The sequence below is a fragment of the Panthera tigris genome, chromosome D1, assembly GCF_018350195.1.
Source record: "Panthera tigris isolate Pti1 chromosome D1, P.tigris_Pti1_mat1.1, whole genome shotgun sequence".
Taxonomy (NCBI): Eukaryota; Metazoa; Chordata; class Mammalia; order Carnivora; family Felidae; genus Panthera; species Panthera tigris.
This window is the reverse complement of record NC_056669.1, coordinates 19,799,379-19,825,794: the sequence shown is the minus strand read 5'-3', so window position 1 is coordinate 19,825,794 and position 26,416 is coordinate 19,799,379. Positions and strand designations below refer to the sequence as shown.

The 26,416-nt window shown below is 50.6% G+C and overlaps 1 protein-coding gene across 4 annotated transcripts in view; it reads right to left on the bottom strand.

The window, feature by feature from the left end:
* Positions 1–26,416, bottom strand: part of UBASH3B (ubiquitin associated and SH3 domain containing B) — a 145,592-nt gene that overhangs the window by 43,262 nt on the left and 75,914 nt on the right. The window lies entirely within an intron of this gene.

Below are 26,416 nucleotides of genomic sequence, written 5' to 3'. Positions count from 1 at the left end.
CGGGAACACCGAACTTGGGCTGGTCAAGGGGTCAGGGAAGGCTTCACTGAGGAAGTGACATTTTGAGTGGGATCCAAATAGTGTAGACTCCTCTGGGCAGGGGTGGGTGGGTGGGGAGGTTGTGGTGGCAGCCACTTAGCCATATCTGCTCCATAGGTGTGTACCTGAGGGGCCTTGAACTCTCATCTGACCCCACGGAGTTGATCAATAAATGGCCGTTCCCATCCCTTGTAGTCTACAGATCCAGGTTCTTTGGAAGAGGGTTCTTTTTCACAGGGGTCAGCCTAGAAGGACCTTCAGGTCATCTGTGAGTGAGCCCAACTTCTTCACTTTACCCCGGGGGATCTCAGGTGAGGGCTCAAAGCAGCCTGTCCCTACCATTGGCTCTGTGGCTCGGTTCCACAGCCCAAAGATCAATTAAATACCTTCTCCCGTATGAAAGTCTGAGCATAAACACCATATGATCGGGATTAAGACATCTACACAGCTAAGTAGAACAGCATTACAGAAGCAAGCCAGACAGACCCCTCTGAACCCCTCAGAACAAAAGCTGGTACAGAAAAGGCTGGAAACACAGGGACCCCCCCCCCTCCCCCCCACACACTCGCCCCAGACCTTAAGGTGCTTAATTGCTGCCATGTTGCCCACTTATTAGAGGCACACATCGTATGCTTTTTTTTTTGGATGCAGAACCCACATACCCACGAAAGAATGCAAATCATGGTCTTTTAGGTTAGAATCTCTGAGGAATTACATTCACCAAAAAAAGACCCATTGTTTCAAAAAACCGGGGAAAGAAAAACTCATTTGTGATACAATGTCCTATTTATATAAAGGATCCAATTAATTTCTTTCTTTCTTTCTTTCTTTCTTTCTTTCTTTCTTTCTTTCTTTCTTTCTTTTCTTTCTTTCTTTCTCTTTCTTTTTTACAGGCCCTTCCCCCAGTGAAATATATCTGACTGAAATTTAATTCATTTTTCCTTAAGCACCAGGAGTATCATCTGGAAATGAGAGATCTAATTAAGTTACGGTCCCCATAACTCAAAAGACAGGTTTTGGAGAGGGCTCAAAGATATAATTGAGAAAGATAATGAAAGGTTTGGGTGACAAGGCTCTGATGAAAGGTTAAGAAAACCCAAATTCTTCTTTCTGAAGAAGACAGGTTTGAGAAATCTTCAATTTTATGGAAGGTTCTTGTATCTGATGTACCTTCTCTAGCAAGGGCCAAAGTAAAATAAGCTTTGGGGCGCCTGGGTGGCTCAGTTGGTTGAGCGGCCGACTTCGGCTCAGGTCACGATCTCGCGGTCCGTGAGTTCGAGCCCCGCGTCAGGCTCTGGGCTGATGGCTCGGAGCCTGGAGCCTGCTTCCAGTTCTGTGTCTCCCTCTCTCTGACCCTCCCCCGTTCATACTCTGTCTCTCTCTGTCTCAAAAATAAATAAACGTTAAAAAAAAAATTAAAAAAAAAAATAATAAGCTTTGGCTAGAGCACAAAGGGCTCACGTTAGACACCAGAAAGAACTTTCTGGGGGGCACCTGGGTGGCTCAGTCGGTTAAGCATCTGACTTCGGCTCAGGTCACGATCTTGCTGTTCATGAGTTCGAGCCGCGTGTCTGTGCTGACGGCTCAGAGCCTGGAGCCTGCTTCCGATTCTGTGTCTCCCTCTCTCTCTCTCTGGCCCTCGCTTGCTTGCACTGTCTCTCTGTCTCTCAAAAATAAATAAACATTAAAAACAAAAACTTTCTGGAAGGAAGGAAGGTGTTGTGAAAGTGAGGTGCTCTGTTTTTTTTTGTTGTTGGTGGTGGGGGGGCGGGGGTAGAGAAAGTTTCTAGAAAGCCATTACCGATCTGAAACAGAGGAATGGGATTCTCTGGGCAGCGGGAGTAAAACCACCACTTCCCTAGGGTCACAAGCCACAGGCAGGGCTCTGCTGCTCCTTCACGCACTAGCAGGCTGACAATGGTTTGGGTTGAGTGTGTTCCCAGAACTCTGCCCACAGAACAGACGGAACATGGGCAGCGGCACAGCACATCTCCCCGCTCCGCCCTGCTGTACGAAGACTGTTGCTATAGAGCTCCCACCTCCACGGCCCATCGATGGGGCCAGTGCCAAGAACAGCGGGGTGTGCGGGGTGGACCCCAAACACCAGGCTGAGCCTGCACAGCTGCTCCGCTCAGAGTGACTCAGAAGTTGGCAGGCTGTCGGAGACCCTGAGCAGATCAAGGCGGAGTATCCCTTTAGACTCAAAGGCGAGTGGTCTAGCCATTGGATTATAGCAGCCGATTATTCAGATGGGATCTTTGTGGTTGGACTTGGCGGGACACGGGAAATGTTGCAGCTCTGTTATGTGAGAACACAAATTTCACCTCTGATCCCGGTCCTAACCTTGCCCATTATGTCTAGGGTTCATTCGTAGCAGAAGGTGGGGGGAAGAAAACCCCAAAAACCAACCACATGCAAACAAAACAACCAACGCAAACTCTGATGTCCTACTCATGGTGGTTTGAAAGAACAGCACCAATCAGATCAAAGCAATGGCTCACGGACAGATCAGGCAAGCGTCTGTGAGGACATCAGCCCACACGGGAGGAACCAGCAGCCCCCACTGATGGCCTTGCTTCGCTCTCCCTGGGATCCCTCCCACTGTCTGCCCTCAGCTCTCCTGAATTTTAGGTTCCAGGTTGGTCTGGCCCCAGGGCCACCGCTCGACCCCACCACCACGCTCACAGAGAGGCCCTCAAGTCTTAAAAGGGCTTGGAAAGGAAATATTCCTTTCTGGTTTGCCTAAGACAAAGTGGCATTCTTCCCTCTGCGTCTTCCTCCCTTCCTTTCTTTCCTCTCGCCTTCGCTTCCTCCCCAGGAACTCTTACCAGGAAACCAAGCGAAAACCAAAACCCAAACCAAAAGTTTAGCTCAGAAAGCTACACTCTAATAGAGTTTGGTCCGGGTCCTTTTGGGAGACCATCGCCTCTGGGTCCTGTGGTTGGGTTCAGGCCTGCCTGTGTGGATTCAGGCCGGCCCCGTGTCCCAGTGCAGCATGATTCCTGCTCCCTCTCAGAACCACAGGTTTTGAGCTGGACTGGAATGTCCTGTTTAAGGGTCACCCAGGCTGGTTTCCTCTGCGGCCACCCTCGGCCGAACACCAGCCATATGTCGGGCGCTGGGCATACAGAGAAGAGGAAAGGGAGTTTCTGGGGCTGGCGTTCTTCAATTGTAGGCCAAGCGACCCTAGGCAGTATAGTACAGATAAGTCTGCGCATGGTGAGCGCGAACAATTTCTGTTACGTTCCATGAGGACAGCTAGACCAAGAATCCTCACCAGACACCAGGTCTCGTTGTGGGAACCACATTCATAAAGCTGCTTCTGTCAGCCTGTGATTCCATATCTCTTTCTGTTCGTAAGCCAGACACTTCTTTTAGGCTACCCGGTGAGTTCCGATTCCCTACGGAGTACCGTCAGCTCCCAAATCACTCAATACTGGGATCAATAAACAGTCAAGGCATCCCTGGCTCAGGTAGACAGGTTGGCTCAGACTCCCAGGTTCTCCAGGGTCATTCATCTTTTACGTGCCCTCAGAAGAGTTCTTCCCCTATTTTTCTGCACCTGACAAAACTCAAATATCTGACACCGGAATCTTTTAAAACACGAGAAGCAACACACATACTACTAGAAAAGGAAGGACATTCCCTCAAAGTAGTAAGAGCTTGATCCAATCAAGCCGAGCTTTCCAATTACTTGAAGTTGTTCTGTCCTTGGCTTTGGATTGCTGGTCAGCACATCTTGCGGCCTCCAGATCGTGTACGCTCTTGCTTTGGTTCCCTGTGACTGAAAACTTCGTTATGTAGGAAAAGAGAAGACAGGAGGCCAAGCCTGTAATCCTGCAAGTAGATGAAACTCCCCATGCGACGAAAATTCTATCATTCCTTCATGTAGCTAAGATAATCTCAAATATTAGCAATATTTAATGCTCACTGTAGAATTAAAAAAAAAAATGTTGTCAACCTCCAGGATACCAGTTGTTACATTTTCCACATCTAATACTTTGAATTCAATTAAAGGATGACCTAATTAACCAGATACCTTATTCTCTTTCCTCAGAATTAGCTTAATGATCTGTGCTAGACTGGGGAGCGAGCAAACTTAGAGGGAACCCAACTTCTGTTTTTCCTGGTTGGAAAGTCCAGCCCTATCAAGGGGCCACTGGTTCCACTAAACAACGTTGAGGGATTCTTTTAGGGTGTATTAGAAAAACGGACATTGTTTTGTAGTGTGGTTTTAGGGAGAAATATCAGAGGCTTTTAGTGTGCTGGGTGGAGAATTGCCAGCTTAATGCGGACCTTCTTCGGACCTTCTTCATCAGAGAATTGGAGGCGGCTTAACGACTTGCCTGAGGCGGACAGCTATCCTGAGAATAGAGGCAAGCAGGTGACTCTGCACCCACAGGCTGCTCCAGCAGGAGGAAAAGAGTCAACACAGTCAATAATGATTGGAGGCCTTCCTTGCACCGAGAGCTTCACAGACTTTAAACCCTCATGAAAAACGGTGAAAGCTATATTGTCAAGAAGCCTCCTCTCTGGACCTGGGGAGCTCTCACCTGATAGGTCAGCTGTCCGGTCATTTCTGTGGTTGTCCCAATCCAGGGGCTGCTCCCACAGGCTGTGGCTAAGCTCTGAATCAGTGAAAGAAGTATACTGAACAGTTGACGCCCTGAGCCTAGAGCCCTGGGAAGCATTTCTGCTAACTGCCCCCAAGCTTCCTCTTCTCTGGAAACCCAGGCTGAAGTGGCCCCTACCCCTCTGGTTGGGAATGGTCGTGGACACCTGCTTCTGCCTCCTGGGTGCCTACCTGCTCCTGCCTACCAGAATGGGGTTTCTTGGTAGAAGAGGGAGGTGGAGATGTTGAGAATATTAGCACCTGTCTGCCTGTGCATTTACCTCTGCTCAATCAGCACAGTCCTCCCTCTTATCCTCCACATAAAAGTGACTAAAACCAAACCTATTCTCTGAAGGAGCAAGTCTAGACATGAAGAAAGCTTTTAGGATTAAAAAAAAAAAAAAAATCAAAAAACGAAAAAAAAAAAAAAACCCCACAAAACCCCTACTAATCTCTAAAGGAGAAGTTCTCCCTACCTTATTATCTTTTCTCTATGCATCAGAAATGACTTGTTTCTTGGGCTTTTGCTTAATACCCACTTCCTCTCGGATTCCGACTTTCTCCTCTGGTGAAGGTTTGCTTCCACCTCAAACTATGATCAGCCTGCTCTGCCTTCTCTTCTGTTAGGTTGGGTAGGGTTGTTTCAGCAATGAGGCATCGCCCACGTGCAGAGCAGAAAGGCGTGAGGACGGGATGGACGCAGAATATGGGGCAGACATGAGTCCAGACACTCTAGGGGCCAAGGATGGGAGATGCTTCCAGAGCAACCAAAGTGATCCCCTGAACGTCTCATCCATCGCTGCCCATTAATCGATACTTCATTTTCGGACATAATTACCCTCTCAGCTACCAGTGGCCAATAAGACCCATACAAATTTGGTCCCGACTTTAACTGATGGTCAGAAGGCAAAAGAATGTTGGGGAGCATTTGAGGAGCATCTAAGAACCACACAAGCCAAAGCAGAGATGGTTATTTCAGCCAAAACTTCTTGGTGGATGTAAAATCAAGGAGTGGCGAAATGCTGTTGCCCCAGTGGGTCCTTGCAGGAGCTGGGACGCGGGCACAGGTTCTCAGGTGCTTTTTCCCCAAAGGAAGTTGTTTCCCAACTTGATGCTTTAGTTTTTCATCTTCAAAGAGAAAGTGATGAATGCCCACCCAGGGAGTTTGAGAAAGAAAGGTGTGACATCTGTAAAGTCTTATGAGGTCCTCAGAAGCCACCATAAGTACTAACCCATGATTCTATGGTTACAAAGGATCTAGAAACTGGCTGGTCCATTCTTCCTTACGGCCAGACAAGGCTGGACTTCCTTCGAGGTTGCACCTTTGAAGGAATCTTTCTCGTTCTCACAGATCTTCAGGGGAATCCACTATGTCTCTTGATTATAGAAAGTAATGGCCCTTGTGCTCAGAAAGTTCTTCTGTGTGTTCAGACTCTTTCCAACTGTGCCCAAACTCGTGCCACCTTCCTGTACCTGGTAGGGTCGATCACTCTTTCCCACGCAACAAAATAATGTATTCTGTCACTTTGGCCCAAGGAATCCCTTGCTACTGTTTGTCACCAAAGGCCAGTAAGAGAGGCTTGCAAGAGGCTGGGCAGTTCAGTTTAACAACCTCACCTCCGAAGTCTCTGCCTCCTCCCTGTGAAGCTGGAGAAGGCCAGTGGAGAGGCCTGTCAATAAACATAAACCATAATGGTCCTACCCATTTCCTTTGGAGGAAATGAACCTAATGGAGAAAGAGATATTGATCATAAAGACCCAATCTCGGAATCAGTCTCCTGGCGGTGAACCCTTTCAGTTAGCTGGGGCTAATGGCCTAGGCTTTCAGCTGCTGGGGCCTGTTTGAGAGCTGTACATCTAACAATCGATGGGATCTCAAGCCTGCCAGGGGGCTGGGGACGCGACCACCAAAAGGCTGGCCAACAGGAAGGAAAGTGCTGTGGGCTTTTTTATAAGGCTAATCGGAGAAGGGGAGCGGGGGGAATGCTGAGCTGTTTGGGAGCCTTAAGGAGGCCTTCCAGTTGAAGAAACCCAACCTGTGGTGACACCCCTCTTTCTCTTCTATCAACAAGACTCTATTTTCCAACCCAGAAAGAGCCCATTAAGCCGCTCTCCGCAGGGGGTGGTGAGCAGGGAAAATGCTGCTTAGGTTCCCTGATGTGTTTATGTGGCAGGGCCCAGCGGTCCAGATGGAGAGGCCTTGTTTTGTTCTTGTGTAAAGGGGGCTGAAGCCCTGGCCTCTCTGGAGTTTGTAATTGGGAAACCAGCCATTAGACCATGGGTGGTGAGATAATAAAACACATTGGTTTCTGCCTCTGTTATAAGTCTCCCTAGGATCCAGACAATAGCTTTCCTCCCCCCAAAATCAAAGACTTTTTGCACAGAGACACAAGTGGTATGCTTGTGGTATAAAACGAACTTTATAGTTCATTCTTGAGAGCTGACTAACTGTGGGACTATGGACAAGTTAATTACCTGAAGATTAATTTTCCCAGTCTCTTAGGTGGGGATAACAGCACCCACGTCGCAATGCAGAATGGCAATGAATATTGGTATCAGATCCTGTATCTGAAGAGTTCAGCACGGCATCCGGCATCTACTGGGCACTCAAAAATAACACCTGCACATACACCTCTCCATGGTATCTAACGATCTTCGCAATTTTCCCAGAATAAGTGTAAGTTCCGCACTAATGGGAATATTTCAAGACGGGGCATGGGAAGACGCGGATTCGTTCTCTGCTAAAAACATCCTCAAACCACCTAGCATGGGCTCGAGGAGTGTACGGGATTTGGGGCAAAAGGAAAGCTTTCCAGACACGGCCACAAGAAAAGGCGCGGAGGGGAAATCGGCCAGTGATGTGGAACTATTGTCACGGGAAGTCTACAGGAGAAGGGGACACAACCCAGGAGGCAGGGGACTTTAGGTCAGCTCAGGAGAGAAGTTGGGAGTCCCTGAGAGGCTCTGAGCATCAGTGGGGGGGCAGTTTTCACTCACTTATCCAAGGCAGACCTAGGCGGAGGGTGGGGGGTGGTCAATGATCATCATGCACTGGGGAGAGTCTGGCCAGGGTTCCCCCTTTTCCTCTAAGATCCTAAGTTGCTGGTGCTCCCTGTGGGGCTGCAGAGACCCACTCCTCTCTTTCTCTGCCTGTGGTACTTCCCAAGAGAATGGGATCAAAGTTTCAAAAGTTCAACGCACCGCACCTGTTGAACCATAGTTATTCCCCCAAGAAACAGGATCAGAAGTTGCCTCTGTTTTGCTCAAGGACACACAGCCAGCCAGGGACACACCGATCCCAGAGACAGACTGAATGTATCATGAATGTTATAGTAACACTTGGCCCCGCCCCCTGCCTACAATAGGTGCTCGGTAAACACGGCCGTGATTTCTATTTTTACGACCAGCTCCCTCTCCAGAACGTCACCATTTCTGCACGTTTTCATACGCGTTTCCTCCCCTAAGACATACCTGTGAATGGAGTGTGGGTTAGTGCCCTATCTAGCTGCTTGGCTCGGTTTCACATTTAAGGCGGCAAGTCTCTTGTGTTCAGTCCAGAAGGTTCTGTTTTTAGGTTACAGGTTCTATAGAAAACCACGGAAATCAGGCACCCCTGGAGGGGGAGTGTCTGTTGTGTAGAGTCTCTGAGTCCCCGCAGAGGAGAGTCCAGCTGGTTGAAAGCAAAGGTGTCCACCGGATAAAAGAGGGTGTGTCCCTGGGGGGCACTGGGGAAGGCGGGAGGTTAATCCAGAGCCATGGGCGGCCCCCAGACGCCTGTCAGGCTGGCAGCCCGGCGCAGAAGTGCTTGGAGACGTGCAGAAGGCAGGATGTGCCCAGGAAAAGGATGGCACTTACTGATAAAAATGGTGGGTAGCCCCAACGCCATGGTAATAGAGGAGCTTTTAAGACTTTTATGTAATCATTCATGGATCCTCTAACAGCCCTGAGAAACAGGCCGATCATCACTGGTTTTGTTTTTGTTTTTTTTTTTTAAGTTTATTTTTTGAGAGAGGGAGAGAGAGAATCCCAAACAGGCTCCATGCTGTCAGCAGAGAGCCCGACGTGGGGCTCGATCCCACGAACCGTGAGGTCATGACCTGAGCTGAAATCAAGAGTCGGACGTTCAACCGACTGAGCCACCCGGTGCCCCGTTATTTTCGTTCACAGAAGAGGAGAAGGAGACGACGGAGAGGTGAAAAGATGTGTTCAGCTCACACAGGAGCGTAGGATGGAGCTGTGACTGACACCCTGGCCTCCTCCTCCTGGTCTGGAGCTCGGAGGTCACCAGGACCTCAGGGGGTGAAGGAACAGGGCGGGTCTGTGCTCTAGCAATTGGCAAGTGGGATTTTTCTCCTCCCGTTAGCTAAACATACTTAAACACGGGTGGCTTTAACGCTTCTGAAATGGTTTCAGCTCAAAGCTACATAAGAGGCTCTGACTCAACACTGGTGGGTCAGGGGAAAGCACACAGACCAGACCCAGCCATTGTCATTGTCACCGTTCTGTGCCTCTCCACACGAGCGGCGTACTAGCTAACAGGTACTGAGCGTGTACGAGGAACCAGGCACTTTACTACACGTTGTAAATAGAAATGGTCTCCCTGGGTCCTGACTCAACCCTGTGAGGCTGGTGCCATCGTATCCCTCACTGAGCAGGTGGGGAAAGCGAGGCTTAGCGGGATTATGGAACTTGGTCCGGGTCCCTCTGCTGAAAAAAGGAAGGCGTGGCACTCAAGTGTGCGCTCAGCCACCGGGCCACTTGTCCCCCCGAGCGGATGGATGCCAGCACCAGCAGTGGCCTCTGTTTCTGGATCACGGTGAGGGGAAACACAGTGACAGTCTTCCACGGGAACTTTCTCTAAAACCCAACACCTGACGGTTCACGCGTTTGCTCATTCAATGAAACATTCCTTCAACAAGCACGTACCGTGGCAAGCTCTGGCACTGGGTTCGGGGCTGTGAACATCAGAATAGGAAAACATGGCCCTTGCCCGTCAGGGAGCTTGTCATAGGACCACTTCAGCAAATGGATGGAGGGGCGCCTGGGTGGCTGTCAGTTAAATGCTCGACTTCGGCTCAGGTCCTGATCTTGCGGTTTATGGGTTCGAGCCCCGTGTCAGGTTCCAGGCTGACAGCTCAGCATCTGGAGGCTGCTTCGAATTCTGCCTCTCTCTCTCTCTCTGTGCCCCTCCCCGACTTGTAGGCTCCCTCTCTCCCTCAAAAATACATACGTAAATATTTTCTACAAACCCAAAGGGATGGGTATTTGGAAAGAGAAGGAAGCGAACATTAATGGAGTACCTATTATATGCTGTGCAATTTACAGGTTATCTTACTTAAACCTGAAGCCAGTTTGGTGAGGTGGATATTACTGCCTCCATTTTATACATGATGAAGCTATGGTGTAGAAAGATTAAGAACACTGTTGAAGGCCTACAGGTAGTGACAGTTCCGGGATCAAAACAGGTTTTATTTAATTTTTTATAAGAACATAATATTTAATTTCTTTCACAGGCTCCTTCCTCGTGGGTACTTAGGCTAACACTAAGTGAACTGCTACATGCTAAACGTTCACATTTCCTGGAAGAAAGAAGCCATAAATGTTGTCAGTTAGTGGCAGAGGCAGGGCTGGGAATCGTCAGGACAGAAGATCCAAAATATAGTTATCAAGAATAGGGACTCTGATTTTGATTATTTAATTTTTTCCCCCCAAATACCTTACCTGCATCCACAGGGTATGATACTGACACTTGTTTATGAAATAAACGATCATACCTATAATTACAATTGCCAATTGGCACACATGCATCAGGGCCGACAGTCAGGTAAGCGTCCGACTTCGGCTCAGGTCATGATCTCGCGGTCCGTGAGTTCGAGCCCTGTGTTGGGCTCCGGGCTGACAGCTCGGAGCCTGGAGCCCGCTTTGGATTCTGTGTCTCCCTCTCGGCTCTGCTCCCCTCCCCCGCTCACACTGTCTCTTTATCCTTCAAAAATAAATAAACATCGGGGCGCCTAGGTGGCTCAGTCGGTTCAGCGGCCGACTTCGGCTCAGGTCATGATCTCGCGGTCCGTGAGTTCGAGCCCCGTGTCGGGCTCTGTGCAGACAGCTCAGAGCCCGGAGCCTGTTTCAGATTCTGTGTCTCCCTCTCTCTGACCCTCCCCCGTTCATGCTCTGTCTCTCTCTGTCTCAAAAATAAATAAACGTTAAAAAAAAAATTAAAAATAAATAAACATCAGGAAAAAAACTGGGGTCCAATCAGTTTTATCAACTATTAAGTTATTTCATAGTGATGGCATCTAACCTTGTCCTGCAAGATGCCGATCAATAACTGGTTCACGGTTGCCCAGCACATGCGCAGCCCAACCTGAACTCCTCTCTGACTTCACTTGAGCTTTGTTTCCAACAAATTCCCATGAAGTGAGGTCAGAACAGGTGTTATTTTCAGACTCACGTGCCTGTCTGCACACCGCCTACCCGCCCCTTGTCCTCTCCCTCCACTGAACGGGGTCAGTTTCAAAAGGAGGGTATGTGGGGAAACAACAGTGAGTCCAGGATTTGAAGAATTCAACTGAGGGTCTTCTACCAGGAGGACGGATCGTTACCACAGGATTCTTGGGTGCGCTTTGAAGGAGAACGTAAGGCAAAGGGTGACCGCGGAGTCTCACGGGGGTCCCAAGCGCGCGAGAGCGAGCGCCAGTCTCTCCCAGGTCGAATCCCATTCTGCCGACCGCTTGTTTCAAGAGATTTGTGGAGACCAAAATGCAAGCCAGCAAAAGAAGCGGGCAGTCCCGGGGCTCACCGAATGACGCGAGGACCAATACAGTTCTATACGCGACGCGAAGGCGCAAAGAGGGGAGTCAGTCAGGGTGCAGGGACTCAGAGCTAAGTGGATTGGCTGCTGTAGACACCTGCTGCCGTCCGGGATCCAACAGAAACCATCCCTGTTCAATTTTTAAAGATCTTCCTCTCCGAGAACACGTATAAACGCCTCACTGTGCACACCAAGCCCTCCACGGACTCTGCCTCACCCTCAAGCACTCGGTTCCCCGACTCTTGTCTCACACTTACACCTTTCTCCTGTTTGTTCCTTTTCCTGCAAGGTCAACTCTACCGTCAGGTACCTGGCTACTGCTTACTAACCCTTGACACTCCCCATAGGTTTTGTCTCCTGCAGGAAGCGGTCTTTGGCCTGGCCCTGAACGCCCCGTACATAACTATATCATGGCACCTTCCGCATTCTACTTAAGCGTCTGCGTTTCCCCACGAACTGTGAGCTACTTGAAGCAGAGACCATTTTTTATTTTCTTTGTAGCCCAACAGCGGTCGTAGTATTTCTCACAGAGTATATTTCAAATACATTTTGAAAAAACGTATTTATTTTTGGGAGAACGAGAGAAGAGAGTGAGCCGGGGAGGGGCAGAGGATCCAAAGGGGGTTCCACACTGCTAGCGATGAGCCCAATGTGGGGCTCGACCTCATGAACCGAGAGCATGACCTGAGCTGAAGTTGGACACTCAACTGACTGAGCCACCCAGGTACCCGTAAATACTTTTTTTTTTTTTTTAAGCAGGAACTTCATGAAGATGTTAAAGATATCGATATCCAGCGTGGCAGATGGGCTCTAAGCTGACACCCTAGCAACCACTGCCTTTTGGTATTTGCTCCCTTGTATAACCCCCTCCCACAGCGTGCGGATGAGACCCAAGGCCTGCCCCTGTCCCAAAGAATATGACAAAGGTGCCGGGTGCCATTCCTGTGACCCCATGACGATGCACAGGTAAGAATCCCCTTGGTTGCCTTGGGCTCCACGGTGAGGTCTGCCGCCCGGACCCTCCCCCTCCTCACCCAGGTCCCACTTCCCTCCTTGACTTCCTCCCCCCAGGTTGCCCCGGGCCCTACCTCAGCCCTCCACACACTATGACCTTTGAGAACAGCTCAGAACCACCCCTGATGTGAAGGCAGGGGAGCGTGCAAAGAGCCAAACACACCCCCTTCCCTGGGTTCTAGGAATTAGCCGCTGGAAATAAATGGTGTGCAGGGGGTGGGGGGGCACGAGGAAGGAAAAGAAGGAGGTGCGGGAAAAGACTGTGTGTCTGTCACTGGCCTGGGCACCTTTGCTCATGCGACAATACCTTCTCTGGCTTCAGGGCAGGTCTTTGAGGTATTTTTTTTTTTTTTAACGTTTTATTTATTTTTGAGAGAGAGACAGAGCCCGACGCAGGGCTCGAACTCACGGACCGTGAGATCATGACCTGAGTCGAAGTCGGATGCTCAACCGACCGAGCCACCCAGGCGCCCCGGAGGTATTTTTTAAAGCCAAGGAAGCTGAAGCTTGCGGAGGGAGGCAGATATCATTAGGGCTTAAGCTTACGACCACACAAGAGTCCAATCTAGTCACTGGCTCCCGTAACTGAGACACCGTCCGGAGTGTCTGAAGCACCAAGTACGCCTGACTCATCTGTGGGTTAACTAACTGCATGGGTTTCAAGGCCGCAAGCGCTGACGAATCTTTCACATGGTTCATTCTTCCTGCCACCTTCAAATGTCAGCCCAGGCTGCAGTCGGCCTCGAGTCGTCTTACGCCAACACACGGTATTGCTCGGGCCCAAATGCCAGGCTCGATTCCTTCCGTCCTAACCAACCGATGCTTTTCCTTAACCAGCTCGGGAATTGTGCAGGAACACCTGTCTCCTACATCCGGCGCCCTCCGTGGGGACAGGGAGAGGGGTATCGCAGTGGCTGGTTACAGACGATTCCTCCAATTATCTCCAAACCCGGGAAACCGACAGTCAAATGCAACCAGGGAGTAAAAAACCAAAAGCAGATTATCACGAAATACCCACGTTCAGACCTCGGTTGTCGTTAAACCACAGATTTACAAAAGTGCTTTTTGGTCTGTTTTCTTTTTTCTAAATATAAATCCCGTCTCAGAATCGTAGTACCTTGAGCCTGAGTTGACAAAGGCTGAACTGACTGTCCCCAGCTCAGAAGAGGGCCCTGGGAGGGAGAGATCAGGAGCTCAGGGTTGAGAACTACTTCGGCATCATTCAGCTGCGGAGGGCATGCCCTTCTCGGAGGAATGATCCTTGTTGACATTGTAGGCTCTTCCGAAGCTGGCTGGCAAAACCCCCTAGGTGCCAGACCATCACCATGAGCGGCCACACTCTGTAACCCTAGCTGCTTCCCCCCACACCGACCCATAGCCCGATTCTCATTTGTCTTAAAAAAAAAAAATTATAAAATGTTCAGACCCTTTCCACAGAAGGGTCAACTGATACCTAAAGTCATCTGAGTCTTTTATTTATTTTTAAATTATTTTTTAAATGTTTATTTTTGAGAGAGAGAGAGAGAGAGAGAGAGAGAGAAAGCACAAGCAGGGGAGGGGCAGAGAGAGAGGAAGACACAGAATCCAAAGCAGACTCCAGGCTCTGAGCTGTCAGCACAGAGCCCGATGTAGGGCCCGAACTCAAAAACCGTAAGATCGTGACCTGAGCCAAAGTCAGACGCCAAACCAACTGAGCCATCCAGGCGCCCGTATCTGAGTCTTGTGGACAAGGTGGAACTCAAGAAGCTAGGAGGGGAGAAGACACTGCATTTTCCTTATGCTTAGGTATTAAACTGAAAGCACAGCGTTAGAAAGAAGCCCCAAATGGAGTCCCTTTTGCTAATTCCCACCAAGGCTTTCCTGACATTTCCAGCCTCTCCCAGGAAGGAAGTTTTAAACCAGTCTGGAATGCCCTGATCAGCACTACTGAGGTAATCAGCCTGATGAGACCCCCTTCTCCTAAGGGAAGGTGACTTGGCCTTGAACAATCCTTTCTTTTCTTTTTTTTTAAATTTTTTTTTTCAACGTTTTTTTTTTTATTTATTTTTGGGACAGAGAGAGACAGAGCATGAACGGGGGAGGGGCAGAGAGAGAGGGAGACACAGAATCGGAAACAGGCTCCAAGCTCCGAGCCATCAGTCCAGAGCCTGATGCGGGGCTCGAACTCACGGACCGCGAGATCGTGACCTGGCTGAAGTCGGACGCTTAACTGACTGCACCACCCAGGCGCCCCTCTTTTCTTTTGCTAATAAACCCAGGCCCTCGGCTGCCTAGAAACCCCTTTCAGTTTGTACAGCTCCTGGGTACTCCTCTCCACTGCCTGGATGGACGCTGCCTGGTTCATGAACTGTTGAATAAATCTGATGAGATCTTTATTTTTTTTTCATGTTGATTTAATTTTGAGAGAGAGAGAGAGAGAGAGAGAGAGAGAGAGCACGAGCAGGGGAGGGGCAGAGAGAGAAGGAGACAGAATCCGAAGCAGGCTCCAGGCCCCAAACTGTCAGTACAGAGCCCCACGCGGGGTTCGAACTCACAAATCGCGAGATCGTGACCTGAGCCGAAGTCACTCAGGCACCCCATGATTAGATCTTTAACTTCACTCAGTGGAATTTTGTTTTCCAACAATGGCGATGTGCAGTTTGGGGTGACAGCGGGTATTAACTTCATTAAATACGCTTAAGAGCTTTGGGCTTCGCTGGAGATGTTCCCTGTTGGACTGGGAAGGGGGCGACATCGTGCCATCTTAACTTCCCCATTTTTATAGAGCAGGGGACTGAGGCTTAGAGAAGAAACATGACTTCCTTAAGGTCATGGGGAGTTGGTGCAGAGCTTAACCCAGGACTTACATATCCTTGTCATGTACCCCTCCCTCCACCACAACCTAGATCTTCTTCCCCCCACTTCTGGATGGTGCAGCCCTCGGGCGGGGAAGGACGGAGGTCAGCTAAAATTAGGGTCCTAGCTCTGTCACCAGTGTGCCCCCGAGCAAGTCCCCTGACTCTCCAGAGACTGTGGAAAAACACAAAGAGACTTAGATGGATGGCGGGGGCCCTTCCAGTTCTAACAGCCTGCGTGTGCTGTGGATACTCTTTTACTAGCCACCGGGAGAGGAAGCTGGGCTCTGTGCTTAACCGTACCAGGCAGGGGCGCCTGGGTGGCTCAGTCGGTTAAGCGGCAGACTTCAGCCGGGGTCATGAGTTCGAGCCCTGCGTCAGGCTCTGAGCTCAGAGCCTGGACCCTGCCTCGGGTTCTGGGTCTCCCTCTCTCTCTCTCTGCCCCCGCCCTGCTTGCGTTCCCTCTCTCAAAAATAAATTAGATTAAAAACAATTTTTAAAACCTCACCTTACCAGGCACAAAGGATAAAGGGGTAAAGCCGAGATGCCGGGTATGGGGCCGATGACGAGAGGTGGCCTGACCATGAGGGGTGGCCTGCGAGGGAGGGAGGGTGCAGGTCCCGAGAGAGTCCTCGGTGGGAACTGACACCAGAAACCGAAGCCGGAGTCGCACCTACAACAGCCAATGCGACTGTAAAGCAGCCACACAGCAGCCACCTTAAAGTGCTCTCCTCTCTTGAGGTGGCAGCCCCAAGCCCCACTCTGCTTTGTCCCACCCCGGAGGCACCATCTACTCTCCCTAAGCCCCTCAGGCTCGGTCTGACCCCTTCAGCTGCTTGCCCGTAGGCAACACTGGCCGGGTTCCCCTAATTCCTGTTCTGTGTAGAGCGGTTAAGACCCGAAGAGAATGATTCTTCAGGAAAGTGAGGTGCTATTTTTAGTTTATCAGCAAGGCAATTTCCTTAGGAAGAGAGGAAGCTTCTGGAGTGGCAGCGACATGCTCCAGGGACAGGCTCCACTATCCCCAGAGAAAGGCTTCTTCCCCTTGGACTTCGCTTTTCTCAGCAGTTGAGCGCGCGGTTGGAATCCCCCCTCACTACCGTGTGTAAAACCGTCCCTCGAGAACGGGGGACGTGCTCGCCACCAGCCACGTGTCACAAGCCACTAAAACTTCAGTTCCTGGCCACACTAGCCACGTTGCAAGTGCCCGTGGATGCCATGTTGGCAGTGCAGACGTGAACATTCTCATCATCACAGAACATTTGACTCCAGGATGTAACCTCCGCCGAGGCCAGGGACTTGGCCTTGGTCACTTCCGGATCTCAAGTACCTAGGAAGTGCCGGGCACATAACTAGCATGCATTCAACCTGTTGCATGCATACATTGAATTCATGGATAGGCAGGTTGGATGGGGCAGAGAAGAAGGTACCATTGGCTAGGAATTCAAAATTACACAGCAGATTTCTAAGAAACTCTGCCTGCTCCCAGCGTTCCTTCTCTAAGAAGTTTCTGAGCACCCATCGGTGCTCCCCAAGGAAGGACAGGAATACCACCACCGCTAAGAGAAGACGCAGTCAAATGTAATAGAAGGGGCAGAGGATGGGGAAAGGCAAGACCCAGGCTCTAGTCCAGATTGCATTCGGAAGGGCGAGTGGGGGAGAGTCAACCCCCTTGAGTCTCAGTCTCTTCAGCTATAAAAGGGGACTAATAATACTGTCTCCAAGGATTTGTTTGTAGGAAGGAACGATAGAACCCAAAGTACTAGGGGAACTGTAAAGAGTTGGATGTTTGTATTATTAACCTTGACCTCAAGTTGCCTTTGAGCCTCATTGCCACGGCCTTTAAGAGTATTTGCCTTCTCCAAATGCCACCCCCCACCCCCGCCCCGCCTTGGGATCATTACTTCAACCCAACTAGCTTCGTACGGTAGACTGTTTTTCCTTCAGTGGATTCCGTGGTCTAGTATACACGTTTCAAATATCTTGTGTTTATAAGTAATAATTCATTCTTTTCCCCATTTGTTGTACTTTAGAGCTTGTGACAGTTTCAGGAACATAAAATTGTAGTTAGTTGGGGCTTGACTCTAGAGAGACCGGGCTTTTTTGGGTTGTAGCAATTGGTCCCACCCTGGATCAAAGCTCTAGGACCCCCACTCTTCATCTAGAAGCTTCTCACACTGGTCTAGGAGGAGGGATAGCAACGGTGGCTGTCATGTGGAGCTCAGTGACTGAAGACGGTATTCTAGGGAAAAGCAGAGCGCTGTCATTAGGCAAGATCATCCCAGACGACGATCCCAGGCTCCCAAGCCACTGCAGAAGGCCTGGGTGTGTGGCCCCGGATTTCATCCCCTTCATAATAAATACCACCTCCCCAGGGGAGAGCCGGGATTATAGCCAGGCAGCCACTGCCTGTGTGAGGCCCATGCCAGCACAACAATTCTGGCTGAGTAGAAACAGAGGGCCCAATTAAAACACCTAATTACAGGGCAGGCTGGAACCAGGAGGGGGACTTTGTTGGTGGCCCTGAAGCCTGACGACAGACAGGCTCCCGGCATCTCCCCGATCGGCCACAGCCTGAAACGAGCTTCCATGGGGACAGATGGACTGAAGGACAGAGAAGGCAGAGAAGGAGCTTCTTCGTTCTGAGGGCTGTGGAGAATATTCTGCCAAGGAGCATCTAAGCAGCTTCCTGGAAGACGCTCCTGAGTGCGAGAGAATTAGGATTTTACATTTTGGGGGACCCTGTTGCCTCATCTATAGAATGGAGTATCTAATTCACAGGATTACGAAGAAATAAATGCTGTCGGGAGTAACTACGAAACTTTCCGCCCTTGGCTAAATGCTGCAATGGATTATATGCTTTCCCCCAAAGCGGGGGGGTTGGGGGGCAGCAATGTTGTGAAAAGCAGTGGCCCAAAACCTGGGCACAAAATACAATTCCCCCTCCAACCTGGGGGTGCTCGTCCCTCTTGCCAGGCACAGAAATATGGCCGTTCAGTCAACTCTACCTCAGTCGTGGCATACAGTCAGTGCTTAATGTATGCCTTTCTCAGTGCTACTCTATAAAATGAGTTTCTGCGCTTTCTTCCTAGGGTCTCAGAGCAGGTTTATATAGTTTTCTGTTAGTCCGATCTTCCTAAGAGGCTGACGAGAGGGACAGACATCTGTCTGTCTGATGGAGAATGGGGGCTCTGTGTCCAAGTGACACGCCCCAGCCCCCCTAGAGCTGGGACGGGGACCGTAAAAGACAAGCATCAGGATCACCTCCTCTTGGACTCGCCCTCAAGGTGCTGTCGAAAGTGAACACTCTGGAAACGGAGAACCGAGTAACAAGCCCCAGGTAGAATTCGGATGGAGCCTGGGTTCTAAGCTTCTCTGGAATCATCTCACGGGGCTCTTTTGGCTAGGATGCTGCTTCTGCGCTATCAAAGGACGGATGGGCTGGGTCCCTCGCTCCATGGAGGGTGATACCATCGGTCTCACATACCACTGGCTGAGGGCAGGTCTTTGGGGCCTTCGAGGTTTAGGTGAAAGCCACAGCAACAATGGCGTGTGGCTGTAACTGAGGGTCTGTTGTGCCTGGGAGTGGAGAAAACACCTTGCCCTTGTCAACCAGCCTGAGCAGGAGGCCAGAAAGGGGGCCCTGCAAAGGAGCCCCATCTCAGCAGTGGGCGTCCACCCTGGCAAGCGTGTTTCATTAGCAGACCAGCATTCTGACCGGGGGACGGGAGTCATACTAACAACTACGCTGAGCCCCAGGTCGTCAGAGGCTCTGGCTTTGAGCCCTGGCTCTGCTATTTAACCACGATTTGGGGGGGAACCTCTTTGGGTGCTGCTATCTCATCCGTACAAGCAGAATGATAGCGAGGACTCCACGGACTCCTGTTACAGTGTAGAGACCGTGTGGCGTAGGGGTCAGACCCCTGGCCTCGAGAGACAGACTTGGATTTGAACCCTGGCCCGCCACTTACTCGTTAAACTTCACTGCAGAGAGCTAACCTCTAGTCTGCCTGCCTGGCACCAGAGGATGGTAGTAATACTTCAGAGCTGTCTGGAGGCTTTCACGGACGGTGCCTGGTGCGCGGGGGGCACTCTGTAAAGTCTGGCTGTTAACGTTGCAGACCTGAGACGCAAAGCACAAATGCACATGCAAACGATCGTGGTTCTTTTCCAGGCTTTGGGCAAGCGTGGCCAACATGTGCGGCGCTTTGCAGAGCGTAAGTGCGTAATGAGTATCTGCTCCGTGGTAATTACGGCAGCCTTAGCAGCAGCTTCGCTCTGGAATTCGGCTCAGAGATAAGTATCGTTTGCAGTTAACTACATTCCAGGCTGCCAGCCCTACAAATTAGACCGACTAAAGATATGCCGTGCATGATCGGGCTGCAGCCCAGGGGAGGGTTTCTGGTGACAGAGAAAGCCACAAGGGATCCGACCTCGGGACTGTCGATGTGTCAGCAAAGACTATTCGTCCCACAGGGAGGAGAAACATACCGCCGTGTGGAGCTGGGGCGTGCGCTGTGCGGGGACCACTCTGGGACCGGGAGGACACGCAGCTGTCCCAGGCTGTCCGGCAGCAAAGAAAGCCGAGGGCAACCCCTCCCTGCTCTCTTCCCCGTGTCTCCATCCCTCAGTGCCAGCCAAGAACTTGGTAGGTGGCAAACGGGGTGCGCAAGTGACCCAGGGACCGGGGACCCGTGGCGTGGGGCTGCTGAGAGAGGGGCGGTAGCTCCTCACCTCCAGCCATCCTCCCACCTGCAGGATGGGAGTTCAGAGCTACGCACGGCCTTCCGGAATGAGGATTTCATCAGCTGCCAACCACTGCGTGTGGACGCTCTACCTTCTCTTATTTGCCACGTGCATTCCTTCAAGCACATTCTTCCCCTCATCTCCACGATCTGGGGACTCATTGAGCGGATACCCTCTTCCCAGTTAACATGAAAGCCGTCAGGAAGTGCTTCTCATGAGTCACTCCTCGCACAAAGCTCTCTACCTTCCTGTGTCATGCAATCCTTACAACAAACAGCTCAGGACGATCATCCCTTAGACAAGTGAGGAAACAGTCGCTCAGGGATGCTAGGGAGCTCGGCCAAGGCAATAGGATTTTATTTTATTTTTTAAAGTCTATTTATTTTTGAGAGAGAGAAAGAAAACACGAATGGGGGAAGGGGAGAGACAAACAGGCAGACACACACACACACACACACACACACACACACACACACAGAATCTGAAGCAGGCTCCAGGCTCTGAGCTGTCAGCACAGAGCCTGACACGGGGCTGGAATTCACGAACCGTGAGATCATGACCTGAGCCGAAGTCGGACGCTCAACCGACCGAGCCACCCGGGTGCCCCTGTTGTTGTTTTTAAGTAAACCTCTATGCCCAACTCATGACCGGGGGGATCAAGAGTCCCATGCTCTACTGACTGAGCCAGCCAGGGGCTCCAGTAGGAGGCTTTTAAATTATAGAGTCGGGATTTGAACCCGGGCAGTTGGTCTGTGTCTCTGTCCGCTCCTGTGCTGTAAAGCCTAAGCCTGGCAGACTCCCTTTGTTCTTCCACGTTGGGGAGTTCCAATGTTTTCATCACATCTCTATAAAGAAACCTTTCTAACCTCTTGGTTGCCCCAGTGCCCTTCCCTGGACTTCCTCCAGAATTGGTTTTTCTCTCTCAATGCGCAGGAGCCCAAACCACCCAGCTGCCGACCCTACTGTTTACACAGAGCTTGGCGATAGGTCATCTCGCTTTGTTCTCCCAGCACTCCTGGTGGGGGCTCAGGCCAGCCAGGTCACAGAGCCAGGCTCAGCCCAGGACCCATGCCGCCGGCACACCCTTCTCCCCTCCCAGCTAAGGCTGCTTCTAGGTGCCGGGCTCAGCACTGTCCCCCCAGGGTACCCTGCATGTCTAGAAGGAGAATAACATTCCCAAAGCTTACTGGCTGATGTCCCAGGCCAATTCCACCCCTGAAGTCACTCTGGGTCCATTCATTCCTTCCTTCATTCATTCTATTCTCAGTGCATAAGCTCTCGCTTGGATGATTTTAGAGGTTCTCTTGGCTGCGGTTTTTCCGCCCCTGCTTTCCGTTCTCCAATTACCAGCCCCCCTCCCCCACCACAGAGGCCACAACAATCTTCCTAAAATATTAACCTGGATCATGCCATGGTCTTGCTGACCCTGAGCTCCCATTGGCTTTACCTACCTCTCCCGCTGTTACCCCCGCACCTGTTACCTTTCTACGACGCAGCCCTGCTTCAGCCACCGGAACCCCGTGGTTGCCCGAAATACCCTGAAGCCCTCTCTGTCGAACCTTTGTCCACTTGGCTTTTTCTAGTGGGACTGTCCATACCTCCTCTTTTCTGTCTAGTGAACTTAAAATTAATTGAATGGAGTGACTCCCAGGTCCCTGCTCTTTCTTGCCAATGCTAATCAGAGAGAGGCAGCATCTCGTATCTCAGATAAGCCCTGCCTAAACGCAGGGCCTTAAATTTGTTCGCACTGAAGCACGTCAAGTCCTATCTTAGGAGTTCCTCCAATGGTCTACCCCCCTGGCAGGGCACTTCCCCTCCAAAAGAGCTCTGAGTCATCTACAGATATGCAAGTTTCACTCCGAACTTCCTTTTCCAGATCATTCACAAATATGTTAAAGAAGCCCAGTCATGGGGATGAAAAGTACATCACAGGCAACAAAGTCGATAATGTTGTACGAACGTCGTGTATGGTGACAGATGGTAATTACTACATTTGTTGTGCCGAGCATAACGGACAGGGTTGTCCAAAGATTACGTTGTACATCTGAAACTAAGATGGCCCTGGATGTCAACTCTATTTCAAATTTTTAAAAAAGGATAATCTTGGGGCACCTGGGTGGCTCAGTCGGTTGAGCGTCCGTCTGACTTCGGCTCAGGTCACGATCTCACAGTTCGTGGGTTCGAGCCCCGGGTCGGGCTCTGTGCTGACACCTCAGAGCCTGGAGCCTGTTTCGGATTCTGTGTCTCCCTCTCTGTCTGCCCCTCCCCCACTCATGCTCTGTCTCTCTCTCTCTCTCTCTCTGTCAAAAATAAATAAACATAAAAAATTTTTTTAAAAGGTGAGAGAGGGAACGTTCATTCATCCATTCATCTATCCCACATGTGTTAAGCATCTGAGGACTGGGTTTTGTGCCAGGCTCTGGGAAATTCAGCGATAGAGAAGACATAATTCCTGGCCTCAAGGAGCTCAGGTGGGACTGAAGACAATCGCGGTGCTCAGTGATGCATCTACACGGTCATTTACAGATTAACTTTGCCCCCAGAGGGGGCAGGACTTGAACTGGGCCTTGACGGATGAGTGGAATCTGCCATCCAGACAAGAAGGGAGAAGGAACGGCAGACACAGTGTGGGAAAGAGGGAAGGGGCTTGGAGGTCCAAGGTGGCCAACAGTGGGCTAGGGGAGGGGGCACGGGAGGAGAGAGGCACCTTACCCTTGTTCACGTTCTCACATGTTTGTTTCCAAAAGACTGTGTGTCAATAATATTACCTTAGTGATAACATTCAATATGAAAAGGCATATGGACTATGGCCTTCCCTCTGCCAGTAGCCAGAAAAAGCTAGAGCCTCAATTAAAAAACTAAGGAAAGAAAAGGAATTTATTCTGTCATCCTACGCTAACAACACCGCCATATTTCCATACATATTTGTGGGACCGCGACGGTATCCCCCCAGCGACTGTAAGCTCCCTGAGAGCAGAGACTTTGTAATGATCTGCATTGACTCTCAAGAGCCTTGACTTCCTGGTACATAGTAAGCACCCCATGAATACTTCCTGCTGGTTGCCAGGAACCAGCGTAGGTCCTTGGGGTAGAAAAAGAGACTAGATGCATTGCCTGCCATCCAAGTGAGGGGCTGAGTCTGCTCTACTGTGCTCTAGTTCCTTAGGAAGCCAGTTTTGGACTGGTAAAGAAATTGTTTCTGTTTTACAGGTTGGGGGAAAAAAAAGACATTGGGGTGCTTGGGTGGCTCAGTCAGTTAAGCATCCGACTTCAGCTCAGGTCATGATCTCACGGTTCGTGAGTTCGAGCCCCACGTCGGGCTCTGTGATGGCAGCTCGGAGCCTGGCGCCTGCTTCAGATTCTGTGTCTCCCTCTCTCTGCCCCTCCCCTGCTTGTGCTCTGTCTCTCTCTCTCTCTCTCAAAAATAAATAAAATGTTAAAAAAAATACTTAAAAAGCATGCCATATAAATGAACAGATAAAAGGGAAAAATGAAATAAAGTTGTTCTTAGACCTACAAAAGCTGAAAGAATTCATTGCCAGCATACCAGCAACCAAGCAATGTTAAAGGTTGCAAAATAATACTTTATTTTTTTTTTTTGCAAAATAACACTTTAGGTTATGTATATAACTATTCTTATTGTCTCTTTAAATAATAGACTTTAAAAAATAATAATGTAGTTTGTACATAAAAGTAAAATGCAGGGGGGCGCCTGGGTGGCTCAGTTGGTTAGGCATCTGACTTTGGCTCAGGTCATGACCTCACAGTTGGTGGGTTCGAGCCCTGCATCGGGCTCTGTGCTGACAGCTGGGAGCCTGGAGCCTGCTTCGGATTCTGTGTCTCCCTCTCTCTCTGCCCCTCCCTCGCTCAAGCTCTCTCTCTCTCTCTCTCTCAAAAAATAAATAAATGTAAAATAAAATAAAATAAAATAAAATAAAATAATAAAATAAGATAAAATAAGATAAAATAAATAAAAAGATCTTTCTACAAGCTGAGAGAGTTCTCCAGTTGACAGGAAAGGCCCCAGCAGCCCTCCTGGGCAGGCTCACAGACACTGATCTCACAGCATGCCTTCCTCTGCTTACTCAAGCAGCCGGGTGTGCTGGGAGGGCAGGAGCACTGGCATCCCCCGTGGGGGCGAGCCCTCCGCCTCAGCCGCATTCCCCAGGCCCTGTGACGCACCCATGCTCACACACACACACACACACACACACACACACACACACACACACACACGCAGCCTGAGCTGTTAAAGTGACAGCACTCACATTTTCCATTTATTGGTGATTTCAAAACAGGAAGCCTCGGTGGGGAGCGGGGAGGAGTCGGCAAAGGGAGAGCTGCTGCAAAGGGGCCCAGGTGCATAGGCGGGACTCAGGCGGGAGATGTCACTGGCGCCAGTCTCCATGGACAGGAAAGGCCCCGGGCCCAGCCCAGCTCCTAAGCAGCATCGGTCTGGGGCCCGGCTGGGACTGTTCAGTGGGCCAGGCGGCAACAAAGACGCATCTCTCCCTGGGGCAGGGGTTTTCTGTGAGGAAGAAGGGAGCACCCTATGCCTTCCTGTCTGCCAACGCAGAGCCCCTTCTGAGGAAACCTCCTCGGGAGCCCTCCAGGACTGACTCCTGAGGGCCGCTGTCCCTGGCCCCTTAGACCCTCTGCGACTTAACTCGGCCATGCCCCTTTGCAGTGGAATATTCTGTCTGATGCCCTGTCCCCACCCCCACTCTAACATGCAATTCACCAGGGTTTCTAGTCTCAGCTCCTTGCGGCACCTCGCGTTTTGCAAAGTTGTTGCATCACCAGCGTGTCCTTCTATCTTCAGGACAGCTCCCCGAGGTTGCAAACGGCATGCCCATTTTTTTTTTTTTTTTTTTTTTTATTTATTTTTGGGACAGAGAGAGACAGAGCATGAACGGGGGAGGGGCAGAGAGAGAGGGAGACACAGAATCAGAAACAGGCTCCAGGCTCCGAGCCATCAGCCCAGAGCCTGATGCGGGGCTCGAACTCACGGACTGCGAGATCATGACCTGGCTGAAGTCGGACGCTTAACCGACTGCGCCACCCAGGCGCCCCAACGGCATGCCCATTTTACGGAGGCGGAAGCTGGGAGCAAAGAGAGTAAGCCACATGTGCCGGCATTCCAGAAGCAGACCTTCTGATCTCAAACTCTTCATTTTCAAGGAAGTCCCAACTCCTATCTCCTACCTGGCTCTGAACCCAAGGTGTGTCTAAGATGGCCAGGGACGCCAGAACAGCCAGGGAGAAGAGTGAAGGTAAGAAGGGCTGAAAGGCGAGAAGGCATAAAGCGCACCCACGGGCTGGCGTGGCAAACAACCATGCACAGCCTGGGCCATGGGGGCACCAGCTTTACCCCGTCTCTCCTACGTCTATGTGCACATAGAGCAAACCACACACACACACACACACACACACAACTCCTAGCTGGCCTGGCACCAGGAAGGGGGTAGGTCCATTTCCACAGTTTAATTGCCTGAGGAGCTTGGGGCTGATTTCCACAACTTACAGAGAAAGACGGAGAGGGAGCCACGGTAAGAGGACATTTCTAGGGGTGAATGACATTTCTGGAACTTTGCTTTCTCTGGCTCTCTGAGAGAAGGGGTTAAAAAATCATCATTTCCCTCAGCAGTGACCTTGCAGAGGAAGCTGCATGCTGTGTTTCTGCCAGAGGGTGCTCTGGAGGGCAAAGGAGGGGTGTCTGCAGGCTGCCCTGCCCGGCCAGCCCAGGACAATAAAATCTGGTGATAGCATGCCAGTGGCTGGAAGGAGACAGGAGGGGACAAAAAAAAAAAAAAAAGAGACCAGGCTGGATTTTTCCGCCAGGCTAGCGTTTCTGTCAGACCACAACCTCCTTTTCTTGGCGCCCTCCCCTTTCAGGTTTCACAGATTGAACAGCCGGGACCCATAAAAGGGGACATTGCGGGTCACAGGAAAAAGGATGGGTTAGACTCAGGGGAAGCCCTGGAATTTCCTTGCCTGGAGATCTTCAAGACTCAAATGAGAGTCTCCTGAACCCGGGAGGATTTCTTGCTCTTCTCCTTGGCCTCTTTCCCTTCCCCTGTCTGGAATGCTCTCCAAATCTCTTTCTCGAAGTCCTGTCCTTTTCTTAAAAGCCTCTCCTGACCCTTCCAGGCTTCAGGGCTCCCTGAGGCCAGAGACCATGACCCTAGAGCCTTGCTGACTGACAGTGAGAAAGCAGACGCCCGAGAGGACCCTGGGTCCCACCCAACTCTGAGGGTCTGTCATCACAGTCTTTGACGAGGGTGGGGAGCGCCTTCTCAAGGTTGTGCTCTCGTGTCTGACAGGAGAGGTTAAACTCCAGCTTGTGTGGGTGGCGAAAAG